Source organism: Gopherus evgoodei, chromosome 2 (assembly GCF_007399415.2).
Source record: "Gopherus evgoodei ecotype Sinaloan lineage chromosome 2, rGopEvg1_v1.p, whole genome shotgun sequence".
NCBI lineage: Eukaryota > Metazoa > Chordata > Testudines > Testudinidae > Gopherus > Gopherus evgoodei.
The window spans coordinates 129,524,475-129,548,165 of NC_044323.1; the positions used below are offsets into that span (position 1 = coordinate 129,524,475).

At 50.9% G+C, this 23,691-nt stretch overlaps 1 non-coding gene across 1 annotated transcript; it reads left to right on the forward strand.

Annotated features, from left to right (window-relative positions):
- The first annotated feature begins 375 nt into the window (after window positions 1–375).
- TRNAT-UGU lies at window positions 376–449 on the forward strand. Its single transcript has one exon. It is a non-coding gene; the product is annotated as a tRNA-Thr (tRNA).
- Window positions 450–23,691: the final 23,242 nt, after the last annotated feature.

Consider the following 23,691-nt stretch of genomic DNA (forward strand, 5'->3'; position numbering starts at 1 on the left):
AGTGTAAATGCTGCTGGTCATTATATCACCATAACTGGCCTCCACCAGCATCCCATAAAGTCTGCCGTGAACTCACCTGCCCTGCATTCCTGCTACAGAGGCTGGGCCCCTCCCCTTTCATAGCTCCAGAAAGTTCTAACAGCTGAGTCGCTATCTACACTGGGATTAGGTTGATATAACTGCATTGCCAGTAATGTAATTACACCAACCTAATTTTGTAGCATAGGCCTGACCAAAGAATCACACACACACCTTGGGAGCAAAACTTCACCTGCTCCTCTGCTTTACAGAAGCCAAACACAAGCAACGCTTGTCAGGGCCCAGTGGGACTTGTCAGAGAGTCAGGTGTGAGCACGTATGCATTAAGTAACAGCAGACACCATGGCTTAGTTGGTTAAAGTACCTGTTTTGTAAACAGGAGATCCTGGGTTCAACTCCCAGTGGTGCTGGGGGGAGTGGCTTTTGGGGCACCTGGTATTGGCTACTGTCAGAAGACAAGATTCAGAGCTAGGTGGACCTACTGTTTAAATTACACTCAAAGGCATTGATAATAGAGTGACTGAAGGTTTGGGTGTTGAGAGCTGATAGGTCAGTGGTCCAGTTCCCTCAATGTGGTTTTACCATTTCTACTTCCTAAACTCCCTCCCAACCGCTATAAAATTACAATGCAGACATATGGGCTTGAGCCCAACCTCTGAGGCCCCATGAGGGGCGAGGGTTTCTGAACTCAGGCTTCGCTGTGAACACAAATATCTGCACCACAGTTTTTAGCCCCTCAGCTTTACATCCAGGATCCCAAGTCAGATGACCCAGGTCAGCCCTGCTGCCATCTTTATTCCAGGAGAGATGGACTTCAAGGGTACGTCTCCATTGCAATGGAAGCCCAGGTGTGGCACACTGTGCTCAGAGCAGCACCTGGAAGCTCCATATTCACCACTCTCATATAATGATGACATGGTTTGTACAAAGTCTGCCTGGTGAGGTATCATTTCAAAAGTCTTGATCTGTTGACCATTAATATTTTGTTGGACTGTGTGTGCTCGCCTTGGTTGGGAAGTTATGAAGTTTTGCTCTGTGTGCATTACTGAGATATGTTATGAGGTTGAGAAATGCCCCCCACCAGCCTTTCAGGTGCGACAAGGGAGGAGCCAGACTCGCTGCTGTCCCATTGAAGGTATCCACACTCCCAAGGACTATCCCAGGAACCGTGTACAATGCAGGCTTCTCCAAGATAGCACAGAGACAATGGACACTGCTTGACTCACATGGTAGCAAAGGAGCTTCCTAGCTAGTTAGATGAAACTATGAAAGAGGGGAAGAGACATCATGACTTGGCCTCTCTTCCCCACAACTCAACAGCTGGAAACACACCTGGAGGACAAAGACTGAACTGATTCAGAAATCAGAAGAGAATAATAATAATAACTTTCAAACCAAAGTCCCCAAACTGACTAGTATTGGTTTTTCAGCAAAATCTTTCAATTTGGTGAATTTTGTTTTCTCAGTCAGAGCTTGCCATGGAAAGCAGGGAGATAATGTTTGAGTTGCCTCCTTCAGAACAGCTTGGCCTAGACACTAGCTCTGGTTCACTGTTCTGGCTTTGCTCGAGTTGAGGATGTTTTAATAATTTGGGCGGCTCCCAGCGTGTTTGGGGGGAGATGATGAGGATGTTACCTTTCGAGACAAAAACTAAGAAATAGAGGACTAGAGATTTTATTTATTTATTTATTTAGAAATCTGGGATTTAGATATTTTATTTAAATCGGGGGGGGGTCTGAGTTTCTAAGAAGGTTTTTGTTTGCAAGAAGCAACATTGTTTGGTTTGTCATTGTAGCAAAAGGGGAGATGGTTGTCTATAAAGGAGGGGTGAAGACTAAACACGTCCAGAAAGAAGAGGATTTGAACCTATGCATGCAGAGAACAATAGATTAGCAGTCTACCACTTTAACCACTTGGCTATTTCATCTAAGCTGTTAAGAAAGAGACAGTAGGAGAAATCTAAGGCCAGCAGAGATAGGGACAATATGGACTTTTAAAATATTAAGCGGAAGCAGGGGCTGATTGAGCTCCCTCCTCACATCTAGTTAGGAGCTGGGGGAAAGACTTCAGGAACAGACTGTGTTTGCATAGACACACCTACTCTGCCTAGCGATGCAGCACGATGGGGCCACTTTCCTAAAAGGACCGGTGTTGGCTGGTTACCAATCACTTGAGGATTGAGTGGAATGAAATGTTATTATCCTTCCTGCATGAGTGAAGAGCAGCAGAACATACCTAGCCGGTCCTGATAGAGGGGTAGGTGGGTGAGGAATAGCCTTTATTGGGCTGCATAGAAGTGATTGAGAACATCAACCTAGAACAGTGGTCCCCAAATATTTTACATTGTGCCCTCTTATGCATGGCTGTGGACCCTTGGAAGCCAGAGTCAAGAACTGAGGCTGGGAGTGGGGCTGTTGCTTGCTGGGGAGAGGGGTGCAGACAGGGGTAAGGGAGTCCAGGCCAAGCTGGGAGCCAGAGGCCCAGGCTGAGGGTGGGGTTGGGGAAGAACTGGGACAGAGTTGGGCTGAGTGGTGCTCCCTCCATGGGGGCTGGCTCAGGCCCTGAGGTGCCCCCATGAAGGTTCCTCTGTGTCCCCCTAGGAGTTATGCCCCACATTTTGGGGACCACTGAACCCTACTCACTAATCAGGGGCTAGTGATGCCAAAGCTCCGGGAAAGGGAGAACAAATGCAGGGCCCCCAGCACTGGAACCATGTGAAGGGGCTACAGGAGAGGGTCATGGCTGGTGGCACAGGGAGTTAAGGGCAAAGGCAGCACAAGTGGGGGCAAGAGTTAGGGAAGAAGGAGGTGCAAGGGTTGGGAGTGCAGGAGCTAGCGGTAAAGGGGGAGTGGGGATCATCCAGGGGCAATGGGGAAGTGCCAAAGTACAAGCTTTGCCCAGGGCACCATTTCCCCTAATGCTGGTCTGAGCAAACAATTGGAAATGACCCTTCAGTAAGACCAGAACCATAGTGTAGAAAAGCCCCTTTGTTAAGTGGTTGTGGCTGAGTGCTTAGGGAGATGGGTTAAAAAACACTGGGTGTCTTTCTGTGGAGGTTTGATTTTTGCCTGCTAGGCAAGGCTGGTGTGTGGTGTCTTCATGGCTGTACTTTCAGTGTCTGATCACCCACAGTGCCACAGGGAGCCAAGTCTAGACATATTCAGAGGCTCTATGCCAGGGTTTATCAAACTTCCTTTCACTACACACCGCTTCTGCCAAGAAAAACTTACTACGTAGCCCTGGAAAAAGGGACCAAGCCCCTCCCCACTGGGTAGAAGCAGGGGAGACTAAGCCCAGCCCCAGTTGGGGGAAGGCAAAACCAGAGCTTAAGGGATGCAGCCCTGGGTGGTGGAGCTCAGACTTTTGGCTTCAGCCCCAGGCCCCAACAAGTCTAATCCCAGCCCTGGTGACCCCATTAAAACAGGGTTATGACCCACTTTGGAGTCCTGACTCACAGTTTGAGAACCACTGCTCTATGCTGATTGGAGAGTTTTTTTCCTATGGGTGTAGTTAATCCACTTCCCCAAAAGGTGGCAGCTATGTCAGTGGGAGAAGCTATATTGGTGAGTGTGCAAGCTGTGGAGTTTACCACATTTAAGAAGTTTAATGAAACCCCAATTTTAAAACCCCCTGTGGTCTGCGAATGGCAAAGGAGCTTGATGAAGCAAGGTCTGTCCATCAAAGTCCTGGAGATCACAATTCTATACTCCTGTTGTCATAGGTGTATAGCTTGGTAGTAGAGTACTTAACTACAGCTCAATTGGTCCTTGGTTCAAACCTCTGTGTTCTCTTTTAACCTTCTTTCTTTTTTTAAAAAAAAGGAAAACATTTCCATTTCCATTCTTCATTATGTTCAGGAGTTCCACTATACAGGGATGCTTGATATGAATGTAAACACTCAACATTTTGCTGTCCATATGCATAAAAACCTAGCAAAGCTGTCCATCAGCTGAAATCAGTTCCAGTCCTCTAAATGTCTAGTTTATGTTTTCATCAATTAAACAAAGGTATCATAAGAATGTACATTTGCAGATCCCTCTTCTCCAGGAGCTGTGCTGTGCAGAAGAACAAGAGCCACATCCAGCTGCGGTTCAGGAGTCTGATGACCAAAGAGCCAACAAATATTCTGAAGGTTGGAGAAAAATACCTTCTAGTGAGCTATTGAATGAGCTCAACCTGTTTAGCTTATCAAAAGAAGACTGAAAGGTGACTTCACTGAAGTGTTGAATGGTGCTAATGGAGGGAAAAGATTGGGTATGAAAGGCTCTTTAATCGAGCAGAGAAAGGCATAACAAGACCCAATGGCTGGAAGGTGAAAAGAGACAAATTCATATTACAAATAAGACACAAATATTCAACAGCCAGGATGATTCACCACAGGAACAATGTACCAAGGAAAGTGATGGATTCTCCATCTCCTGATGTCATTTAATGAAGACTAGATGCCATTCCGGAATGTGTTTGCCCCAAAAGTAGCTATTGTGTCACACAGGAGGCCTGTGATATGCAGGGGGTCAGATTAGATGCTCTAATTGTCTCTTCCGGCCATAAAGTCGACTAATTTCTGAAAAACTGAGTGTAGCATTGGGAGCAGCGTCTGATGTTTTCCTGTCTAGCCGGCTTGCTGCCTAGAACGAACGCTCCTTGAGTGGGGTGATCCACAGAGAGTAGCTGAAACCTCCAAAGTGCCTGGCCAGGGGCAGGACATTAGCACAGCAAGGGAGGGATGTGGCAGTGACATCACAAAGGCCTTTTGCAGGACCTCAGACTATTGGTCAAAGGTGGTGGGGAGGTGGTGACCTCATAGAGAGATGCTGACATCAGCCAGGCACGAAAGGGGCGAGGAGCCAGGGAAACCTCAGAGACCCCTGTGGCTTTACTTCAGCAAGTCTCCTTCTCCAGGTCTGTCTTTGAGGACTGAGAGAGGATTCGGGTTCACGTACGTGAGTGCCAAAAGGAATCTCTTTCGAGGTTTCCCCTTCCCTTTTCCTGATTTTACTAGAAAACAACTGTCTCTGTTTAGAAGGTAAGACCCTTCTAGAGGTTTGAAATCTGTTCAGTCTGATTCATCTGGTGACAGTTGAATTCTAGGCATGGAAATCACGAGCTTAAGGAGGCCGAATTTTATTCTGCACCTGGGATTTTGTCCCTTAGAAACACTGGACAATAGGGTTTGTCCTTTTTGTAACACCTTTTCCTCCATCCCTCTCTCCCTCCTTTCTCTTTGTCTCTTCCTTCTTTTGTCCTTTCTCCTCTTCCCCTCCAACACCAGGAGGTGTGTGTGTCTGTGTGTGTGTGTGTTGCAGGGGAGTACTTGGCAGCTCCCACTGTGGGAGGTCCACCCAAAAATGTGAGGCTGAAATAGTGCTCTGGCAGTGACCCCACCCGTGACCTGGGCCATCCTTTGGGCTCTCTGGTGAGAATCCTCGGCCTCCCATCCTCAGTCTCTACCCTGATTGGCTGAGCAGGGGGTTATTGACACGGAGGAGACTCAGGTCCTTGTTCTTCTCTTTTAAAACCAAGTAAATAAGTCATAACCAGTCATACGTTTGACAAATTTTGCTGCTTTCTGCATTAACTGTCTCTGAGCAGTTCATGGTTCTCCCTAACATTGCAGTTCTCAAATACATGCTGAATAATTACTCTGCACTGTTGTTGGTATGCAGCTCATTTGAGAACACTTTACTCAAGTCATTCAGTGTTTGAAATTCAGGATATGATGCTTAGTTTGAAAATCAGGGCTCTTGGGTCCTGTTCCCAACTCTGCCACTGGCTGGCTGTGTGACCTAAGACAAGTCAATTCTCCTTTCTCAGCCTTAGCTTCTCCCTCTTTCAAGTAGGGATACTAATGATCTGCTCCTACCTATCTCACGGTGGGTGGAGGATGGGGATCCATTGAAGAGTGTCACTAGGAGTAGTGCGTAATATGAGGTGTCCTATCACGTTTACTCAGAGCAGATTATGACATAATAGAATAGCTGAAATAGTCTTTTTCATTTGTATTTTTTTATTTTGAAATTAAGAGCAGCAACTATTTAGCTCAGATTGAAGCATCTTTTCTAATTTTTGAGATCTAAGTGTCTCCTCTTTGTTTGCGACGAGACAATTTAACACACTCTGACAAACAGGAGATGCTTTTGTTTTGCAACAAAATATTTTTGCAAAGAACTTTCATCTCACTTGTTTTGATTTTGAGAAACAAACTGGTTTAGTCTGAAGGGGATTTTCTGACTGAAATGGTTTCAATGAAATTTCCCCACTATCTCGATTCCTGGGCTCTATCCCTGCCTCTGGGGGAGTTTGCTGTTTGTTAGAACAAGAGTCAGGACTGGTGGCTTCTCTTTCTGGCTCTGCCACCGCCTTGCTGTGTAGCCCCTTGGGTAGGCCACTTCCCTTCTCTGGACCTCAGGCTCCTCCCCATCTGTCCAATGGGAAGAGGGACAATTCTCGAACTCTGGGCAGTCGTGAGCCTGAGTGAGATAAGGGGCGTTAAAGCCCTCTGTGAAGGAGAAAGGGGAGTTTCACGGTGTTTAGCACCAAGGAATTCTAAAGTTTGCTAAAATATCTAATCTGTGGAAACAAGAAATGGTCGGGGCCAAACTTTTTAACCACTGCCTTTTTTAAAGCCCATTCAGGAATGTGAGTCCCTGTCTCTTAAGTACCTGGGGTTCTTTGCCAGCAGGAGAGAAGAGGTTCCTGCCTCTGTTTTTGTGGCCTTAACAAACCAGGTGTTGTGCTTCAGTTCTCGTCTGAGATCCCTGAAAAAGAACACCTTCCCATTCATGAACAAGACAGGACCTATTTTTAAAAGGGGAACAAAGAGACCCCTGAGACTTACAGACTAGCTAGCCTCACTTCCATAGCTGGAGAGATACTGGAATAGATTCTTAAACAATCAGTTTGTCGCGGCACGTACAGGATACCTTGGTTCTTAGGACGAGTGAGCATGGGTTTGTCAAGAACAGATCATTCCAAACCAATCCTCTTTCCTTCTTTGGAAGGGTTCTGGGCCTGTTGGAGGTGGGTAAACATTAGATGGGATCTATGTCGGTGTTACTGAGGCTTTTGACACAGTCCTATAGGGCAGTCTCACAAGCAAATGAGGGAAATGCGGTCTAGACACATTCAGTGTGATGTGGGTGCAGAGCTGGTTGAAAGCCCAGACTCCAAGAGCCCTTCTCCATGTTTGGCTGTCCAACAGAGAGGGTGTACCTGTTGGGTTCGGCAGGGGTCAGTCCGGGGTCCAGTACTATTCAATATTTTCATTACAGATTTGGATAATGGAGTGGAGAGCATGCTTCTAAAATTTGCAAATGACACCAAGCACTTTGGAGCACAGGATTGGAATTCAAAACCCCCTTAACAAATTGGAGAATTGGTCTTCTAGAGCCAAACTCCATGGCTGGGCCCATCTCTCCAAAATGGGATGAAGTGAAACCCCAGAGGGAGTGTGCAGCAGTGGTTAGTGAAGGGACCTGGAAAGAAGGACTGCTGGGTTCCATCCATCCTTCTGACACTTGGTGTGACCCTGAGCCAGTAGCTTCACCTCCCCAGGCCTATTTCAAATTAGTAGGGTTGGGGTTGCAGTCCCAAGAGCCCAGGGGGATTGGGAGGCTCCAGGAAGGTGTGTGTAAAGTGCTGGAATTTCAGGATTCTGGAGGCCTTGTCATCCCCACACTAGGGTGATGTTCTGCACCCCCTGTTGATGGCCAAGTTTCTCCTTTCCTTGGCAATAAGACAGACTCTTGTTTTCCCAGCCAGCCGATCGCCCAGTGTCATCACCCTGCCTGCTGGCTGGGCAGGGTAACTCCTCAGGTCACCACCCCTCTCTCCAGTCTGCCTTGGGCTGGGAGAGTGAGGAGAAGGGTGAGGGATGACACCGAACATCCTCCATCCATCGCTCCATCACCAGAGCAAGTGAGTGGCATTAGGGTTGCTCGGTGGCATCCCCTGTCTGTCTGGGGAGAGGCAGAAAGAGGGGAGAAGAATCTCTCCCAAAGGAGATTGGATTTGCAAACAGCCCCCAGGAACCCCTGACTCTCAGACTTGGGAGGGGCTTCTCCAGAGCCATCTCCAGTGTGTTTGGCAAGGTCCCAGCAATGGGGCTCCCAGCAATTCCCTTGTGGGAGACTGTTCCCCAGGCTGAGAGTCTCTGAGCTGGGCCAGACCCGGGGAGCTGCTGAGCATGGAAATCAATGGGAAATGAGGGGGCCCTGGCCTTGCTATGCCTAGGGACTTTGAAGTGGGGAATGGTTTCCCAGGAGAAGTCCAGACTCCTGGGTTCTGTTCCTTCTCTAGCCTGGGTGGGGCGGTGTGGTGGGTGTGAGTGTGTCCTGGATTGGCAGGAGGGAGCTACTTGTCCAAAGTGACCGATGATCTTTGTGACTGACCCTAGTGCTCGAAAAGGACGAGATTCCCCGGTTCTTGCAGCCCCAGGGATGAGGAGGGGGAACGCTGAAGGGCAGCAGATCATGCAAGTGTGTGTAGCCTGCACTCCCTGCACCCCGGTGGCAGGAGGAGGAGCTGCTCTGGCTGGGGCAGGGATGTGTGGGGACCAAACAGGCTGATTAGCGAGAGGCTGCCTTGACCACAAACTAATGCCTACTCCCCGCTGGGTTCCAGGATGTCCCGGCTCCTGAGGATGTTCAGGAAAAAGGCTCTGCAGGTGTCCCCAGAGCCTGAGGGAAACAGCTGCCATCTTCCCCAGGAGCGGAGGTTTGATCATTTCACAGGCCTCCTGTATGACACAATAGCTACTTTGGGGGCAAACACATTCCAGAAAGGCATCTAGTCTTCATGAAATGACATCAAGAGATGGCGAATCCACCACTTTCCTTGGTAGCTTGTTCCTGTGTGAATCATCCTCGCTCTTGAATATTTGTGCCAGTACCATTTTTGTAATATGAATTTGTCTCTTTTCATCTTCCAGCCATTGGGTCTTGTTATGCCTTTCTCTGCTCGATTAAAGAGCCCTTTAATACCCAATCTTTTCTCTCCATTCTGGCACTTCAACACTTCAATGAAGTCACCTTTCAATCTTCTTTTGATAAGCTAAACAAGTTGAGCTTGTTCAATAGCTCACTAGAAGGCATTTTTCTCCAACCCTCAGTACATTTGTTGGCTCTTTGCTGTCCCAGCCCCAATTTCACAACATCTTTTTCAAATGAGGACACCGAAACTGGAGGCAGTATTCCAATATCAGTCTCACTGATGCCGTGTCACCTCCTGTGACGTTATTAACATGATGATGTTCGTCCATCATTGTCGATGAAGACCTCAGCAACTCATTCGTTCGATGACCGTACTCTGTGCGTCCGAATATCACTGATCAGTCCAATTTGGGCATGGAACGTCCTGTTACACATCGGACAGACGTGATGGCACTGTTGATAATGTGCAGGCAGCTCTGGACTTGCACAGCTCACGCTTTCTTTCAGCCTCAGCAGTACGTCTCACCTCAGAGGTATTACTGCCTGTCTGAATGAGGCTGCACCATGCTGGACGGTTCAGTGCGAGGGTTTCCCATGTGGCAGTGTTGATCTTGAGGGACTTCAGAGAGATCTTCAGCGTGTCCTTGAACCGCTTCTTTTGTCCTCCATGAGAGCACTTTCCCTGGGTGAGTTCTCCGTAGAAGAGTTGTTTAGGAAAGCGCTCGTCTGATATTCTCACAACATGTCCGGCCCATCTGGTCTGGGCTCTCATCAGCAGTGTGTGAACTGATGGCAGACTGGCTCTGGTAAGGACTTCAGTATCGGGCACTTTGTCCTGCCATCTGATTTTTAGAAGCTTTCGCAGACAGGAAATGTTGAAGTGATCGATCCTTCATGCATGACTCCGACAAACAGTCCACGTCTTGCAGGCGTACAGCAGAGTGGAAGCACCACTGCTTGGTAGATCTTCAGCTTCATTGGTAGGCTGATCCCTCGATGTTCCCAGAAGTTGGAGCGCAATCGGCCAAATGCAGAGCTGGCTTTAGCACTTCGGCAGTTTACTTCAACATCGATTGACACTGCTCGGGAAAGGGTACTGCCCAGGTACGTGAAGTGGTCCACTGCCTGAAGTCTCTGTCCATTTACAGTGATGAACGGTTCTGAGTAGGGAGCATGGGGAGCTGGCTGGTGCATAACCTCAGTCTTCTTGATGTTAATGGTGAGACCGAAGTTGTTGCACGCAGATGAAAACTTGTCCATACTAGCTTGCATTTCTGGCTCTGTACTAGCATTCAGAGCACAATCATCGGCAAAGAGAAAGTCTCAAAATACAGTTTCCTTCACCCTGGTGATGGCACACAGTCGCCTCAGATTGAATAGTTTCCCATCAGTTCTGTACTTCAGGCCTACTCCTTCAGTGCAGTGTTGAAAGACATCAGTCAGAGTGGCAGAGAATATCATGCTGAACAAAGTGGGTGCTTAAAACACACCCTTGTTTGATACCGTTGGTGACTGGGAAGGCCTCAGATGTTTCACCGTCCTCCAGGACACGAGCCATCATACCGTGGTGAAATTGACGTACCATTTGTATGAATCTGTCTGGACTGCCGAATTTCAACATGATCCTCCACAGGCCCTGGCGACTGACAAAGTCGAATGCTTTCGTGAGGTCCACAAAAGTTGTGTAGAGTTCACAATTCTGCTCTTGACATTTCTCCTGTAGCTGACACGCAGCGAAGATCATGTCAATAGTCCCACGTCCCTTACGGAAGCCGCATTGTGATTCTGGCAGTAAGCCCTGCTCCAGGTGAGTGACCAATTGGTTCAACAGAACCCGTGCAAGAACTTTCCCAGCTGTAGAGAGCAGCGAGATTCCACGGTGATTGTTGCATACCTGGCGATTGCCCTTCCTCTTATAGAGGTGCACGATGGACGCATCTCTAAATTCCTGTGGAATGGATCCCTGCTTCCAGAAGAACTGAAACAGCTCCATGAGTTTCCGTAGCAACATGGGTCCAACGACTTTGTACACCTCTGCTGGTATGGCATCTGACCCTGGGGCTTTGCCGCTTGACAGCTGGTTGATGGCTTTCTTCACTTTGTCCTCTTCTGGTGAAGCATCCAAGGAGTCATTGGCTGAAGCCTGGGGCATCTTTTCAATGGCCTCATCTTTGATGACTGAGGGGCAGCTGAGAACTGCTTCAAAATGTTCAGCTCATCTCTGGAGAATCTGTGGCTTTTTTGTAAGGAGCACAGTGCCATCAGAGTTCAGGAGGGGAAAGTTCCCAGAAGACTGTGGACCATAGAGTGTATTGAGGGCTTCATAGAACTGCTTATAGTCATTCCTGTCTGCGTACGCCTGTATTTCATCTGCTTTGACGCTCAGCCACAAGTCCCGCATTTTGCACATTAGGTTCTGTACTGTTCTGTGAGTGTTGATAAAGGCGGTCTTCTTTGTCGCTGAGGATGGATAGTTCTGATATGCATGATGCAGGCGGTGCTTCTCAGCAAGTAAGGCCTGGATTTCCGCATCATTTTAGTCAAACCAGTCTTGCCGCCTGCGTGTGGAGGACCCCAATACCTTTGATGCAGCTGTATGGACAGTGTTGCGGAATCGCTCCCAGTCTTTCTCAGCGTCATCCTCAATACGAAGATCAGGAAGCTCATTCTCTAGGTCTTCCACTAGATTTTCAGTGATGCGGCTGTTCTTCAGCTTCGACACTTTGATCCTTTGAGAGCCTTGCAGTCTTGTGGTCGTCTCTTCGGCATGACACGGAGCTTCATTTTAGGTACTGTGAGCCTGTGATCTGTCCAACAGTCAGCACCGCACATAGCTTTTGTAACCCTGACATCTTGTCTGTTCCTTCTCCTGATGATGACATAGTCGATCAGATGCCAGTGCTTGGAACAGGGATGCATTCATGAAGTCCTGTTACGGGTAGGGAGGCGGAAGACCGTACTGGTGATCAGAAGGTCATATGCTGCACAAGTTTTCAGCAGTAACAGACCATTGCTGTTACACTTTCCCACTCCATTTTTCCCAATGACTCCTTCTCAGGCTGCGGCATCACATCCAACTCTTGCATTAAAATCGCCAAGCAGGATCAGCTTGTCTGTGCAGTGCACTGCACTGATGATAGCAGAGCATCTAGTTCTTTGTAGAATTTATCCTTCACTTCCTCTGGAGACACCTCACATGCCAACCTTTGCACAATATTTGCTGCACATATATAACAGTGGTGGCAACAATGATCTCTGCAGTCCCAGTTCATTTTAATAACGTCATAGAAGGCTATAGAGAAGTGGGAGGGAGTCGTCTTCCATCCAGTGCGTCTCGTCCGTTTCTCCCCTGTCACTTGGGTTGAGGTGGGAAGGGAGCGAAACAAGCCCGGCTGAAGGTTTCACGCTCGGCCCTGAAGATTGAGCCCGAGCCCCTGTCATGGCTAGGTCGGGGTTGTCCTGGGCTCTGTAGGGGGAGGGCTCAGCTGGGAGAAGCTGATTTTGTCTCTGATAGATAAGGGCTTTGTTAGTGGGAAGCTGTAGGTCTCATGCGGGGGGTGACAGTGGGCTTTGAGCTGGGGCAGCAGCAGCAGGGGAGTAATGTGTGTGTGGCGGGGGCAGGGAGGGCTTTCACTTGGTAAAAATGAACCTGCCAAGCCGCTCCCTCTGCTGGAGCAGAAGTCTCTCATTTATCTCAACTCCCCTCCATTAAAATCTCCACCTCTCCCCCGGTGCAGAGAGACCCCTTCACTCCCATGGATATTTGTAATTGTTTGGACTTTTCCTTGGCCTTTTCCAAATAGTTTTCCCTGAAAAATGAAAAAGGACATTTCAAATGAGAAAAACAAACCAAACCAGAGAAACCCCCACCACACACAGTTTGGGTCTTAATTTTTCTACTGAAATTTGGAAACAATAAAACTCATCCCTTTGTTGGCCAGAAACCAAAGCTAGACCTCCCCCACTGTAGCTGTGACTTCTGCTACCGAAACACCAATGCTCTGACTCCTCCTGTGAGACATTTCTCTGCACAATACTGCTGCTAATCCAGTTACTGACTCCAGGGAACATTTTCCTTAGCCTGGTTCTGTGTGTCACTGGTTTCCCTAGCAAAGATCAGTCCCTGGCCCTGTGGTCCAAACATCCTCATTTACATCAATCTTCAAGTTGAGAATCATTTCCTGTTCCCGCCCTGTGGGAGGGGAGACTTTTAAACGTGCTCTCTGTGCGACTGCGCATGGCTAAGCAAAGAGAACAAACCCAAATCCCCCCTGTGCTTTGGGAGCCAGGTTTGCGGTGGGAATTCTGTAGTTCAGATGGCTTCAAGCCTGGACATTGTGATTCTTTACCAGTTTCTCTGGCATTGGGGCATTTTTGTGCTCCCAACTGTGCTGGCTGAGTGGTTAAGGCGTTGGAGTTGAAATCCATTAGGGTTCCCCTGTGCAGGTTTGAATCTTGCTCACAGCGAGGCCTGTGTTTTAGCCAGTCTCTAACCCAGGCAATACCTCTGTACAACCCACTGAGACACTCTCAATTCTCTCCCCACCCCAAGTAAATCCGGTTCTGCTCCTTTCATAGAGGTCCCTGGGACACCACCTCACACTGTGTCCCTGAGGTGTCAGGCAAACTCTCAGCACCTGACACCTCTGCCACTCACCTGGTGCCCCACAGATCAGTCATAGCCCTGGTTCTGCTCCTCTCTCCAAAGTGCGAAAGAAGCCAAATCAGCAACTCCATGGGAACTCTGGGGCTGGAGAACCAACAGAGAAAAAATAGGTGCTCAGCACCAACTGGCAGCCAACTCCCCCCCACCACTACAGGCCGTGCTAACAAGCTCCTCCTCTTCCCCTTCAGCACCTCCCACTTGCCAGTGATCAAGTGTTCAGTGGGGTTCAGGAGGCGCTGGGTGGGGTGGGGGAGGAGCAGGGACGGAAAGAGGTGGGAGAGGGAGAGGAATGGTGCAAGCCGGGAAGAGATGGGACAAGGGTGGGGGTTTGGGGGAAGGGGTGGAATGGGGGCAGGACCTGGGGAGGAAAGCGGGGATTTGTCCCAGACCCCGGATCCCTCTAGGGCCAGCCCTGAAGGGAAAATGCTGACTATCACAGTGACAATAAAACTGGCAAGCATTGTGGGGGAGACAGAGGGTGATCTGCACTCATCAAGTCCCTTCTCTCCCCCAAGGTGAGCCAGACACTGCTCTCTCCTGGCTCTCACTCTAGCAGCTGGACGCCAAGGAGCCATTTACCCACAGGAAATGCATTGAGTGCCCCTGTGGTGCTGGGGGGCTGGCGCTGCTGCTGCTTGTGGGGCTGGCAGGGAGGCTGATGTCTGCACAGACTATGAGCTGCCGAGCCGAAGGGGGCACTTGGGACCTTACCAGACTGGCTCAGTGAAGACAGGAGGTTGACAGAGCAATACAGACGCTCTCCAGAGCAGGGAGCAGCAGCCGCCCATGCAGCCAGGCAATGAGCATTTCCCACAGCCTGGAGCTGAGGGGGAGGCGAAAGCTGCTGTTCCAGCTCCTCGGGGACAGGCCCTGTCAGCCAACAGCCACTTCTTACTCACCACAGCAAAGGGCGTCGAGTTCCTCTGGTAGGGCTGTGGAGCAGCCGTTCATTTTCCTGTTTGCACTCTTCTGCCGTGTGAAAATCGGAGAGGGGAGGAAGAAGCCCCACTTCCCTCCTGAAATGATGTCCAGTGAGGGAAGCCAGGACAACAGGGTGGGGTGGCAAGTAGTGGACAGACTCTCACTGCCAGGGTCTAGTCTAGCTCAGTGTCCAGCTTAATTTCCTCCACAAGCCAGAGGCCCCCAGTCCTTTTCCACCATCAGGTCAACCCGGGCACTAGGGTAGGAACAGGGTGAGGAAGCAAGTCAAGCCGAGCAAGGCAGGCGAAGGCGAGTCTTGTCTTCATGGGCCGCTCACAATGACATCCTTTTTGTGTGCAACTGGTGCAAAAACATCCTGGACAGAGAAGCAACAGGCCAAAATAAACCCATATGGCCACCAAAATAGCTCCATTAGGTAAGCATTAGACTGAAGAGATAAAAGCTCATGGATCGATCCCAGGCTTCGGCAGGTTTTTTCATCCTCTTTGTGCAGTAGCAGCTTATTTTCTGGCACCACAGCAATGCCTGCACCCAAAGTGAGCAGGGCTGGCCTGGGGCAAAGCAATTTTGGGGGCTCATTCCATTAAAAAAAAGTTGCAATACTGTATTATCATGGGGCCCCTGCTGGGCCTGGGGCAAATTGCCCCACTTGCCTCACTTCTGGATTGCACTAAAGATGAGTCTCTGATCTTAGGCTCTGCAGTAGGAAAACATAGAATGGACTTCTGCCGCTAGTTGACCCACCTGACCTTTAACGATGAGAGCTGTCTTTCCCAACATGACAGGAAGAGAGCAAGGCAGGGTGACCCTCAGGAATGGTGCCAGAGGGCTGCTGGGCAGTGACAGGCAGGGATTGGGGATGAAAACTCCTCTGTGCAACTGAGCAAGGGCAGTAGCAGGGAAGGGTCATCTGTGAAAATGGCTGTGTGGAAGGTGGAAGGGATTTGGGGGCCCAGGAGGAGGTGCTTGATGTTCAGTGCCTTGGAGCAGCTGGACTTGGACATGGTGGGTGTTCAGGAAATGCACATTAACAACTCTAGGGTAGCTCAATAGGCAGAGGGTGATTGGAGGAAGGGCCTCCTGGCCAAGGAAGAATGATGGGGCTGGAGTCATCCTACTGCCACTCAGAGCCACAGACATGGAGGTGCTGAAGGAGGGAGGAGTGACTTGAGTGGGGTTCTTCTCTAAAGATGGCTGGCTGAAAGGTGGTGCTCAGCTCTGTCAGTCACCTGCCCAGTGGCCTCGCTGCCAGGGGATGCAGACATTTCTGTAAGGTGCAGAAAGGGTCTATTTGGTGTTGAAGCAAGTGCGAGGAATGTGCATTTCTGAGAGGGAATTTCCGTCTCTTCAGCAGCTGTACACCAGGGCCCTAATGGATAAAGTATTTCCTTCCGAAGCCAGAAATTGTGGCTTTGAGTCCCATCTAGGGTGAAAATCTACTTTCTTCCTGTATATTGCAACAAAACCTTGGTCTTCCTTTCACCAAGGAAGCTGGGAGATGTTTGAGCACAAAGTCCTGGATCTTGGGAACAATCACCAAGGATATCAGAAGGCTCAGTCTGGTGATCCAATGGATGCAACCACACACCCCCATCCCAGGGCAGTCCCATCTGAGACCCAGGATCCATGGAGCAACATTCCCCTCCTGCCCTGACAGGTGGGCTGTGCAGATGATGGTGGAGGGCAGCAGGAGAGGAGGTTGCACTAGTGCTGTGTGGGCTGTATCTGCACCAAGGATGAATGGAGGGGGTCATGCAGCCTGTGCCTGACACTCCACAGTGCTACACTCACTCCAGGAACAAGTCAAATCCTGCCCCAAGGCTGGTGAATTCCCATGGGAGCACACAGTGCCCCTGTCCACCACACATGCTGCACACACATCAACTGCACCAAAAGAGACACAAACTGCACACTGAGGAGACAATTGGCTTGTTTCCAGGTTGCTTTTATTTCCAAAGGTGCTGAAGTGTGATCTCTCTTCTTTTTCTGTGGGCAGAAATGCAATGGAGGAGACTCTCACATCCCTGAGCTACCAGGTGACAGTGGCAGGAAGAAAACACACTGCAATGAAATTTAAGAAAGATTCATAAATAATTTAACAATGAGAAGTAATTAAATAAAAAAAAATCCAATGGACACACATGCTGGTGGCTTCTTCCCACCCCAGAGAGCGAGGGGCAGGGAGTGTGTGAAAGGCAGGTGGTTAAGTCTGAGGGAGCATACTCATAGTTCATACAAGTTAAACAAATTATAGCAGCCAGCTACAAAATACTCCACTTGGTAACATCAATTCAGAATATATCAATCTACAAGCAATACAGCCATAAACAGCTAAGACAGGCTGTCCACTTAATACCAGAGTTCCCACGGCCAAATAGCTGGAAGTCCCTTCACAGTCACTGCTAAATGAAACAACATTGTGCAGAACCAAGAGCAGCCCTGCTGTGCCGTTAGGAAGGCCTGCAGGAGACTCGGTAAATCAATCTATGATTCTGTGCTTCTGCTTAGTAGTTACCAAGTGTGATCAATGAAAGGGGCAGGTAGCTTTCTTTTTTGGACACCCAGCCAGCCAGTAGCTATAAAATCCCTCTGAGACCTGGTCTACACTTTGACTTTAGGTTGAATTTAGTAGCGTTACTTCAGTTTAACCCTGGACCCATCCACACGACCAAGCCCTTTTTTTCAACTTAAAGGGCTCTTTAAATTGATTTCTTTACTCCACTTCCAACGAGGGGATTATTACTGAAATCTGACCTGCTGGGTCGAATTTAGGGTAGTGTGGACGCAATTCAACGGTATTGGCCTCTGGGAGCTATCCCAGAGTGCTCCATTGTGACCGTTCTGGACAGCGTTCTCAACTCAGATGCACTGGCCAGATAGACAGGAAAAGGCCCACGAACTTTTAAATTTCATTTCCTGTTTGGCCAGCGTGGCAAGCTGATCAGCACAGGTGACCATGCAGAGCTCATCAGCATTATGTGCACATTGCCGGAACACATTGCCCAACCCATACTCTATGACCATGTCTATGTCCTCATCACTCTCGTCACCGCACTGCTGTCGCCTCCTTGTCTGGTTTTGCTTTTGCAGCTTCTGGTTCTGCACTGAAAAAAGGCACGAAACAATTGTCTGCCATTGCTCTGATGGAGGCAGGGGCACCTGATGGCATGGCTTACAGGTAATTAAAATCAATAAAAGGGGTGGCTTTGCATCAAGGAGAAACATAAACAACTGTCACACAGAGTGGTCCACTCAAGGATTGAACTCAAAACCCTGGGTTTAGCAGGCCATTGATTTCACAAAACAAAGCAGGTCAATTTCTTGTTTTGACCCATCCAGCTTTTACATCTTAGGCTGGTAGTACAACTGCTAGCCATTGTCATCTCCTGGTTGCTCACCAGAAGACGGTGCAGTATGACTGCTGGTCATCATCATCTCCTGGGTGCTTGACAGAAGATGGGAATGACCTGGCTGAGTCACTCCCATGTTTGCCCAGCCGCCCCAACTGACCTCACCGAAATTGACTAAAAGAGCATCTAAGAGTATGACAACGATAGCTATCAATCACAATGCACCTTCTGCTGCCAAAAGGCAATGAGTGACTTTTCTGCTCTTTTCCTGCAGAACTACCTCAAACGTACGGTCAATGGCATCAAATCAATTCCTTGCCATGGTAGGGCCTCAAGCATTGGTGCACCCCAGTCCCTCCAAGGTGATTGGCTGGTTCCTTCCAGTCTTAAATGCTAGGAATGTGACTCAAAGGGCCACAACAGTCCTCCTTGTCTGCTCCTATGAACTATCCCTCATCTGGGCAAAACATTTACAGAGACTGTTTCCCAAGTTAAAACGATGGCATTTTCCCAATGGGAAAGGGATGGAAAATTTCTCTTCTGTGAGGAGACGAGGGAAAGAATGATCCAAACCATGCAATTATTCTGGAAGGTAGACTAAGGAGAGCGGTTTAAGAACCTACACAGAATAGACTAAGGGTATGTCTACACAACGGGATTATTCTGTTTTTACAGAAACCGGATTTGTAAAACATTGTATAAAGTCAAGTGCACGAAGCCACACTAAGCACATTAATTCGGCGGTGTGTGTCCATGTACCGAGGGTAGCATCGATTTCCAGAGTGTTGCGCTGTGGGTAGCTATCCCGTAGCTATCCCATAGTTTCCGCAGTCTCCCTCGCCCATTGGAATTCTGGATTGAGATCCCAATGCATGATGGGACAAAAACAGTGTCGCAGGTGATTCTGGGTAAATGTCGTCACTCAATCCTTCATCTATGAAAGCAATGGCAGACAATCATTTTGCGCCCTTTTTCCCTGGATTGCCCTGGCAGACGCCATAGCATGGCAACCATGGAGCCTGTTTTGCCTTTTGTCACTGTCACCGTATGTGTACTGGATGCTGCTGACAGACACGGTACTGCAGTGCTACACAGCAGCATTCATTTGCTTTTGCAAGGTAGCAGAGATGGTTACCATCCCTATTGCACCATCTGCTATTGTAAATTGGCAGTGAGATGATGGTTATCAGTCATTTTGCATCCTTTGCAATTGGAAATTGGCAATGATGGTTATCAATCCTTTTGTACTGTCTGCTGCTGTCATGGGTGCTCCAGGCTGGCCTAGCTGAACTTGGCTGGGGCTGCATGGACAAAAATAGGAATGATTCCCCTGGTCATTCCCTTCTTTATGTTTTGTCTAAAAATAGAGTCAGTCCTGCCTAGAATATGGGGCAAGTGTACTAGAGAACCAGAGAGCACAGCTGCTTGGGGTCAAAGCCCCAGAGATCCTGCAGAAATGATGAGCTGCATGCCATTCTAGAGGCTGTCTGTGCAACAACCCCACCTGTTGCTTCCCTACTCCCCCAACCCTCCTGGGCTACTGTGGCAGTGTTCCCCCATTTGTGTGATGAAGTAATAAGGAACACTGAGTTTTTAGTGAGATAAAATGAGAAGGAGGCAGGCTCCAGCTGCTCTCATAGTCCAGGCAGGACATTAAAGGGTGGGGGGGAGAGGAGCGCTGCTATGATAGTCCAGGGAGTACAGAATCTTCTTTAGACATGAAAGGGAGGGGGGCTGATGGAGCTCAGTCTCCAGCTGCTATGATGAGGACTGTTACCAAGCCTTTTGTACCATCAGCCAGGAACGACTGGGAATCATTCCCATTTTTACCCAGGTGCCTCTGGCCGACTTCACCAAGGCCAGCCAGGAGCACTCACCAGCTGATGACAGCAATGACTACCCACCAGTTTGCACCATCTGCCACCAGGAAGGGGAGACTGGTGCTCAGCGCTGCAGCACCCTATCTACCACCAGCATGCAGTAGACACAGGATGACATGGAAAAAAAAGACGAGAAAGCATTTTTTTTCCTTTTTCTTTTGGAGGCGGGTTGGAGTAGGAGAAGAGTGGATCCCTGGATCCCCTAACCCTAGCTCCACTTGTCCTACCCCTGGGGCCCCTAACTCTAACTCCAGGGGCCTGCCCGTGCGGCCACTAACCCAAGCTCCAGGGGTCCTTCCCGTGGGGACTCTAAACCTAGCTGCAGGGGCTCTACCCGTGGGACTTGTAACCCTAGTTCCAGGGGCCCTACAAGTGGGACCCCATCCCTAGCTCCAGCGGCACCACTCCTGGGACCCCTAAGCCTAGCTCCAGGGGCCCTACCCCTTGGTGCCCTAACTATAGCTCCAGAGACCTTACTCATGGGTCCCTAAGCCCTAGCTCCAGGGGCCCTACCCGTGGGTCCTCTAACCCTAGCTCCAGGGGCCCCATACCTGGGGACACTAACACTAGCTCCAGGGACTCAACCCATGATGCCCATAACCCTAGCTCTAGAGGCCATACCTGCGGGACCCCTAACCCTAGCTCCAGGGGCGCTAACCCAGGGGCCCCTAACCCTAGCTCCAGGGGTCCTACCCGTGATACCCATAACCCTAGCTCGAGAGGTCCTCCAAATTCGACCTTAATCCTAGCTCTCGCAACCCTACCTGTGGAACCCAAAACCCTAGCTCCAGGGGCCTCATCCCTGGGGACCCTATCCCTAGCTCCAGAGGCACTACCCGTGGGGGCTCTAACCCTTGCTCTAGGGGCCCTGCTCGTGGGGCACCTAACCCTTGCTCCAGGGGCCCTACCTTTGGGGTCCCTAACCCTAGCTCAAGGGGCCCTACCCGTGGGACCCCTAACCCTATCTCCAGGGGCCTCATCCCTGGGGATCCTATCCCTAGTTCCAGGGGTCCTATCTGTGGGACCTCTAAACCTAACTCCAGGGGCGCTAACCCTGGGGCCCCTAACCCTAGCTCCAGGGGCCCTACATATAGGACCCCTAATCCTAGCTCAAAGGGCCCTACCCTTGGGACCTCTAACCCTAACAGCAGGGATCCTACCCGTGGGACCCCTAACCGTTGATCCAGGGGCCCTGTCCTGGGGCCCCTAAGCTTGGCTACAGGTACCCTACACGTGGGGCCCCTAACCCTAGCTCCAGGGGCTCTACCCCTGGGACCTCTAAAACTAGTTCCAGGGTCCCTACCCGTGGGGCCCATTACCCTAGTTCCGGGGATCCTACCCGTGGGACCCCTGACCTGAGCTCCAGGGACCGTACTCCTGGGGCTCCTAACCCTACCTCCAGGGACCTAACCTTTTGACCCCTAATCCTAGTTCCAGGGGCCTTACCCCTAGGACTCCTAACCCTACCTCCAGAGTGTACATCAGCGGGGCCCCTAAGCCTAGCTCCAGGGGTCCTAAACATAGGCCCCATAACACTGGTTCAAGGGGTCCTACCCCTGGGACACCTAACCCTAGAACCAGGGTTCCTACCCATGGGGCCCCTATCCCTAACTGCAGGGGCCCTACCCGTTTGGACTATAATCCTAGCTCCAGGGTCCCCACCCCTGGGATCCCTAACCCTAGCTCCAGTGTCCCCATCCCTGGGGACCCTAACACTAGCTCCAGGGGCCCTACCCGTGGGACCCCTAACCCTGGCTGCAGGGGCCTTACACATAGGACTCTTAACCCTAGCTCAAGGGGCCCTACCCCTGGAATCCCTAACCCTAACAGCAGGGTTCCAACCCGTGGGGCCCATAACCGTTGATCCAGGGGCCCTGCCCTGGGGCCTGGATCCAGGGACCCTACACGTGGGGCCCCTAACGCTAGCTCTAGAGGCCCTACCCATGGGGCCCCTAACCCTAGTTCCAGGGTCTCCATCCCTGAGACCCCTAAATCTAGATTCAGGGACCCTACTCGTGGAGCCCATAACCTTAACTCCAGGGGCTCTTCCCCTCGGGACTTAACCCTAGCTCTAGAGGCCCTACCCATGGGGACTCTAACCCTAGCTCCAGGGGACCTAACCTTGTGACCCCTAACCCTAGCTCCAAGGGTCCTACCTGAGGGATCCCTAACTCTGGTTCCAGGGGCAATAGCCGTGGGGCCCCTAACCACAGCTACAGCGGCCTCACCCCTGGGACCCCTAACCCTAGCTCCAGGGGCCTCATCCCTGGGGTTCCTAACCCTAAGTCCAGGGATCCTACCCCTGGTACTCCTAACCCTCGCTCCAGGAGCCCCATGCCTGGGACCCCTAACCCTAGCTCCAGGGACCATACCCGTGGGGCCCCTAACCCAAGCTCCAGGGGCCCTACCCATGGGGCCCCTAACCCAAGCTCCAGTGGCCCATCCCATGGACCTCTAACTCTAGCTCGAGGGGCCCTACCCATGGGGCCATTCATGCTAGCTCCAGGGGCTCTAACCGTGGGGCCCCTAACCTTAAATCCAGGGGCCTACCCATGGGGCCCCTAACCCTAGATCTAGAGGCCCTACCCGTGGGACCCCTAACCCTAGATCCTGTGGCCCTACCCCTGGAGCACCTAACCCCAGCTCCAGGGTCGCTGCCTGTGGGGCTCTTAACCCTAGCTCCAAGGGCCCCACCACTGGGGTTCCTAAACCTACCTAAAGGGGCCCTACCCGTCAGTCCCTTAACCCTAGCTCCATTGGCCCTACAGTTGGACCCCTAACCCTGGCTCCACGGGCTCTACCTGTGAGACCCCTAACCCTGCCTGCAGGGGCCCTACCCGTGGGTCCCCTAACCCTAGCTCCAGGGGCTCTACACATGGGACTCCTAATCCTAGCTCCAAGGTCCCTACCCGACAGGCTCCTAACCCTAGCTCCATGGTCACTTCCCGTGGGGCCCCTAACTATAGCTCCAGGGCCATATCCGTGGGGCCCCTAGCCCTAGCTCCAGGGCCTCTACCCGTGGGACCGCTAACCCTAGTTCCTGGGGCCGTGCCCTTGGGGCACCTATCTCTAGCTCCAGCAGAGCTACCCCTGGGGCTCCAAACCCTACCTCCATGGGCCCTAGCTGTTGGACCCCTTACCATAACTCCATGGGCTCTACTCCTGGGGCCCCTTCCCCAGCTCCAGGGGCCCTACCGGTGGGGCCCCTAACCTTAGCTTAAGGGGCCAAACCCGTGAGGCCCCTAACTCTAGCTCCAGGGGCTCTACCCATGGGTCCCCTAACCAAGTTTCAGTGGCCCTACCCGTGGGACCCCTCACTCTAGCTCCAGGCGCCCTACACCTGGGGCCCTTAACCCTTGCTCCAGGGGCCATACCCATGGGGTCCCTAACCTCAGTTCCAGGGGTCCTGCCCATATGGCTGCTAACACTACCTCCCAGGGCCCTACCAATAGGGCCCCTAACCCAAGCTCCAGGGGCTCCAGCCGTAGGATCCCTAACTCTAGTTCCAGGGGCCCTACCCTTTGAACACATAACCCTAGCTCCAGGGGCCCTACTCCTGAGGACCCTTAACCTAGTTGCAGGGGCCCAAACCTTTGGACCCCTAACCCTAGTTCCAGGGGTCCTGCCCATGGGGCCACTATATTTAGCATTAGGGGAGCTACCACTGGGGCTCCTAACCCTAGCTCCAGGGCACCTACCCGTGGGATCCTTAACCGTAGCTCCAGGGGCTATGCCCCTGGGGCCCCTAACCCTAGCTCCAGGATCCCTACCCTTTGGTCCCCTAACCCTAGCTCCAGGGGTCCGATACCTGTTACCCCGAAGCCTTGCTCCAGGGGCCCCATCCGTGGGGCCCCTAACCCTGCCTCTAGGGGCCATACCCGTTG